Here is a 6,000-nt window from a genome sequence, read left to right on the forward strand (position 1 = left end):
TACTTACCATGCATTACTCCAGTTTGTATTTGTTGTAGACCCCCAAAATAGACTTTATTCATTTGTGCTGAGAGACCCGATCCTTCGGGTGAACCAATTTTTGGCGCTGTTTAAAAGCAAACCTGCAGTCAGCTGAGACTGAAGAAGTCACTTGGATAAGTGACAAAACGTTGGTGCCACTGAAAATGCTACGTCCAGATGAACAGAATCAAGTTTTTGGGATTTCCTTAAAGTTTTCTTACCCTTGTCGTGAAGTAAAAACCAAACATTTCCTTTAGTGACTTTATTTTTGATAAAAATGAATAAACAGTCTCTGTTTTTTATATATATTAAAAAGTTTCCTTTTTCTTAAAATTAATAAACACTTCTTGTTGACACATGGTTCTGATTACACAATTATAGTAATTTTTATGGATGTGTCTCTATGTGCTATATAATGATGTCATCTGGTTTCTAGCTCTTGCATCTATGCTATAAAAAAGCTAGAACCAAAAAAATGGGTCAAAATAATAACTGTACTGTAATAAGTTTTGCTTGTGTAAAACAAACAGATTCTGGGACATGCGTTAGAGATATAGCACTGTTAGGTTGTGTGAGACAACAAATGATATGTTAAACCAAAAGGCTTAACAAACAAAACTTTAACCTTAACTAGTTATGACTTCATGTATTTATTCACAAATAAAATTCAAACCATTAGAGAAAAAAATATTTGTAAATGTCTCACAGGCACGTCCTTATGTAGAACTATTTTCATACTCCTGATATTTACTCAGACTCGTTTTCTCTGTTAACTTCATAAATCACTTCCTCCAAACCATCAACATGTCTATTGCACCCCATTAATTAATGCTAATCTTAAATATGGCCACACTGTCTTAATGGACTATGTACCACAGGCGTTTAAGGTGGCAGCAGTTAAATCGTTATTTAAAGAGCCATGACTGGACCCATCTATCTTAGCTAATTACAGACCAATCTCCACCTTCCTTTCTTTTGAAAAATTCTTGAAAAACCAGACGTAAAACAACAAATTCAACACAGTTTCAATTAGGTTTCAGAGCTCATTACAGCCCATAGTATTAGTGAAGGTTACAAATGATCTTCTTATGGCCTCTGACAGTGGACTCATCTCTGTTTGTCCTACTAGACCTTAGTGCAGCGTTTAGTACTGTTGAACACTGCTATTACATAGATTAGAAGACTCCATAGGTATTAAAGGAACTGTGCTGCAGTGGTTTGAATGATGTCTGTTAAATGGACTTGGTTCATGCAAATGGGAGTGTTCTTCACACCAAGGTTATTATCGTTAACGAAAACTAACGAAATAACGAATAAAAAACATTTTCGTTAACGGAAATAAAAATAAAAACGAGACTTTGCAATAAAAGGAAAACTAACTAAAACTGAAATGACCGTTCACAAAACTAACTAAAATTAACTGAATTTATAGAGAAAATGTGTTTAGTTTTCGTTGATGTGTATGTGTCATACGTTAGTCTAGGGCAGGGGTCGGCAACCTGCGGCTCCGGAGCCGCATGCGGCTCTTTAGTCCTTATACTGCGGCTCCGCCTGGTTTGGGAAAATAAATTAGAAGTATTTAGCTGAAGTGTATTTTATTTATGTTAGTTCTTTTTAACTCGTAGTTCTAAATTGGAAGATTATTGTGATACTGAAATATAAAAATAAAATTATATTCTATTATTTTTTTCATCGCTCAAAATAAGAGTCACACTCGCGGAAGCCGGTGTACCCGCCGAAACGCCGTGCATTTATCGAGACTTTCAACCCCAGGTAGGCCAATTATGGATCTTCGGATCCACATTATGTCAGCAGCTGTTCTCCACCGTGAACTATGTTAAAAGACAAACACCGTTCACGCCTGACAGATGACAGCTTACAGTCCTGCATAAACTGACTTCGTATAGCCCCGATTTGCGGACTCTGTGCGCAGAGGTTCAGGAGCAGAAGTCCCATTGTAAACAAATCACGGCAGACCCGACGATGTTTCCATGAGCATGCTTTTGAGCATGTCTTTATTGAGCACTTTTCACACACGGTTGCTGTACACATACAGCCGGCTGTAGCTTTTCAGCTCACAGCCCAACATACACCACCAACAACACAACAGCACAGATAGCGCAGACGTAAAGGCAGCGAGGCGTGATTGCGGGTGTCGCTCAGGTGCGTCCGCCTCCCCTGCAGCAGCGCTGCAAACCACGCCCCGCCGCACGCATTAACCAGGTAAAATACATATTTAGGCAGAATTATATCTATTTTTCATTTTTCAGCAGCATAGTGCTTTTTTCCAATTATTTTTTAAGAGTCAGGTCAAGGCTCCAACAGCCCAAAGGCGATATAAGGGTGGCGGCTGACAACAGTTTTTGTTTGCTACACGGATCATTTTAGTTCAGGTTGGTGTCTTTCCTTTTGTTATATTTCTTTAAGAGTTCAAAATGTGTTGATTACATAAATATAATTTAATTTTCTCTGTAGCACTTCATGGATTTCATAAGCAGCACACCTTAGTTGTTCACACAAAGCATAAAGATAAAAAAACAATATATACAGTGTTATCTTCATTTTGGATGTCAAAAAGTATTTGCGGCTCCCAGTGTTTTCTTTTGCGTGGAAACCGGGTCCAAATGGCTCTTTGGGTGTAAAAGGTTGCAGACCCCTGGTCTAGGGTGAGAATGAAGTGTATTTTCCAGGTTATGTTCTTGCTGTGCCTTATTATGCCAGCAGGTGGCAAGTACCTCAGTCGGGTCGTCTGTGTTGCCGCTCCGTCCACGCGTAGCATCATGTCAACAAAAGTCGGGAGAAAGCGTCAGAGTCCAATTTGGGATTACTTTGAATATGACTGTGTTTTGGATAAAGCAAGTGTCTTGTAGTGGAACGAGACAAATTATGAGGGACATTTCTAAAGGGAAAGAAATCCCACTAACCTTAAAGTGCACTTGAAAAGCTCACACAAGAAGGCTAACCTAGCTTACCTGGAGAAGGTAAGGGAGCACACTCAACCCTCATCCCCAGAAACAGAAGCTAACACCAGGCAAGGCAGCGTGATGCATCCCGAGACAACAGGACTGGGATATCTACATAACTGTGTGAGTCAATTGCCTTTACACCCGGTGCTGCAAGAGTTAATAGTCTCATTGGGGCCAAGATATACATTTTATAGTTGCCTGGTATCAATGGTTGTTCATCTGCCTTTATTTATTTATTTAAAGAACCCATAGGTGGGAATGTGAGTTGTCTGTCTCTGCGTGTTAGCCCTGCGACAGACAGGTGACCTGTGCAGGGTGCAGGGTATGGTAGCTGGAATAGCAACATACCCAAGGATAAGCAGAAGAGAATGACTGATATGATGAAACTGGGATTTTGTTACACTTAATTATTGCAAACACAACTAAAACTATAACTGAAACTAATCAAAACTAAACTGAAACTAAGGATTTTCAAAAAAATAAAAACTAAACTAAACTAGCAAACAATTGGTAAAAACTAATTAAAACTAATATAAAATTGAAAATCTGAAGTCAAAACGAAATAAAAATAAAAACTAATGAAAATTGCAAAACTATTAAAACCCTGCTTCACACACAATGGTTAATTATGGAGTTCCACAGGGTTCTGTGCTAGGACCAATTCTATTTACATTAAACATGCTTCCCATAGGCAGTATTATTAGAAGACATGGCATACATTTTCATTGCTGTGCAGATGATACCCAGGTTTATCTGTCCATGAAGCCAAATGACACACACAAACTAGTTAAACTGCAGGAATGTCTTAAAGCAGGGGTCCCCAATCCCAGTCCACGAGGGCCGGTGTCCCTGCAGGTTTTAGATCTCACCCTGGGTCAACACACCTGAATCACATGATTAGTTCATCACCAGGCCTCTGGAAAACTTGAAGACATGTTGAGAAGATAATTTATCCATTTAAATCAGCTGTGATGGATCAAGGACACATCTAAAACCTGCAGGACACCGGCCCTCGTGGACTGGGATTGGGGACCCCTGTAAAGACTTGACCTCTAAATTCACATAAAAGGAATTTATAGGTTATTGTACTTGGCCCTCAGAATCTTAGTTTTGAACCAGATGCTTACTCTGGATGGCATCACCTTGACCTCCAGTAACACTGTGAGGAATCTTGGAGTTATTATTGACCATATACCTCATTACTTTATATTGCATAATTACCTCTTAATTTGTAGCACCCATTCGCAGTTTTGTTTACTGTATAGCATATGTATTGTAGAATAGTTTTGGGTTCAGACACTGTTACACACTGATACTAACTAATAGACACATGAATAAGATCTTACACACAATAAAAAGTGTTTACTGCCTGTGTGTTGTGCTCTTTTGTTTGTTTGTGTCTCCTGAGCAAAGAAAGAAACACGGCAGCCATTCTTCACTTGAACCTTTAACCACTTAGTAAATTTAAGAAAATGTACTTTGAGCATATTTTGTCTTCTCTCTCATAGAATGAACCCGACAAGAGTAATACTGAAAAACTAGTTGATACATTTATTAATTCTAGGCTGAGTTGTTGTAGTTCATTACTAACAGGCTGTTCTAAAAACTCCCTGAACAGCTGCAGCGGGAGTGTCATGGTCCCCTGGTCCTCTTCTCTGTCTATGTCTGTGTTGTGTTGTATGTACTGACGGTTTCCTTCCATGTACTGCCCTCCTAATGAGGCATACTTGGTAGCTGTTGATTGGTTAACTCAGAGGTTCCCAAAGTGTGGGGCCCGCCCCTAGGGGGGGGCGCAGAGCCATTGCAGGGGGGGCGCGGTATGAAAAAAAAAAAAGGAGCGCTTGGACACTGTGGACAGGTTTTTGACGGGGCTCCCACATAAACGCAAAGCAGGAGATGAAGCATCGCCAAATATGTTTCCAAACCAACTTCCTTCCAAGCCAAAGACAGGAAAATATGGTGAAGCATATCTTCCCTTTGGATTCACCTGCACAAGTGCCAAGGTAGGTCTCCCCTGCAAAATTAGTTTCCCTGCGTCGGGAGCACGCGCTGGGCTCTCCAAATCACGGACAAACAGTATCCCACATTCTTGATTTTTAGTTCACAAACACTTCTTGTAATGACTAACTACTCCTGACATTTTGGACATGTTAGCTCTTTATGCAGTAAAGTTACAGTGGGATACAAATAATATCAGGCTGATCCTGCCGTAATTTGTTCCCCCGGTTCAAATCACGGACAAACAGTATCCCACAGCTGTTTATGTGTTTAAACCCATTTTGCACAGAGAGGCATTTTTTGAAAAATGTATTGACAGCAATGTTGAATATTATTACACAGGAAAAAAAACAACTACACGTAAAATAATCACACCGTGACGCCTCTGCCTTTCTAAATGGAGGAACAGTAACTGCGTGTGTGTATGTAAGCGTGTAAAACCTGAAGATAGAGACAAAATACTGTTACTGTTAATCTATCTGCCATTCTGCAATTCATCTCATGTAAACAATAACGTGGCGCACAGCGTGACGTGAAAAGAGGCACATACCTTTGACGTTGCGTGACGAACTCTGTAATCCTTGTCCACACGTAAACACACAAAAAAAGGAGTTTTAAATAATCTCCGTTTTCGGTGAATCGCAACGCCGTTTACGTGTGGACGAAAAGCCCAAACGCATAGAAACAGCTGCGTTTTCAAAAATACCCGTGTAGGTGTGGACGTAGCGTAAAAGAGTTAGTAGTATATTTTATTACTGCCTATAATTTATTGCCGTTTACTTGTATTTGTATTTGCCGTTTACTTGTATTTGCTTAATCATTTACTGTGGGTGGGGGGGCGCGAACATTTTTCTTGTAAACAAAGGGGGCCTGGCAAAAAAAGTTTGGGAACCACTGGGTTAACTCACCTGTGACTTGCACGGTCACCTACAGCTACCTTCCTTAGGCTGAAGCTCTTCCTCAGTCAGCACCAGATCGTTGTGTCAGCAGCGATAACGTCTCTGCCTCTGTAACC

Source organism: Oreochromis niloticus, linkage group LG4, assembly GCF_001858045.2.
Source record: "Oreochromis niloticus isolate F11D_XX linkage group LG4, O_niloticus_UMD_NMBU, whole genome shotgun sequence".
NCBI classification, from domain to species: domain Eukaryota; kingdom Metazoa; phylum Chordata; class Actinopteri; order Cichliformes; family Cichlidae; genus Oreochromis; species Oreochromis niloticus.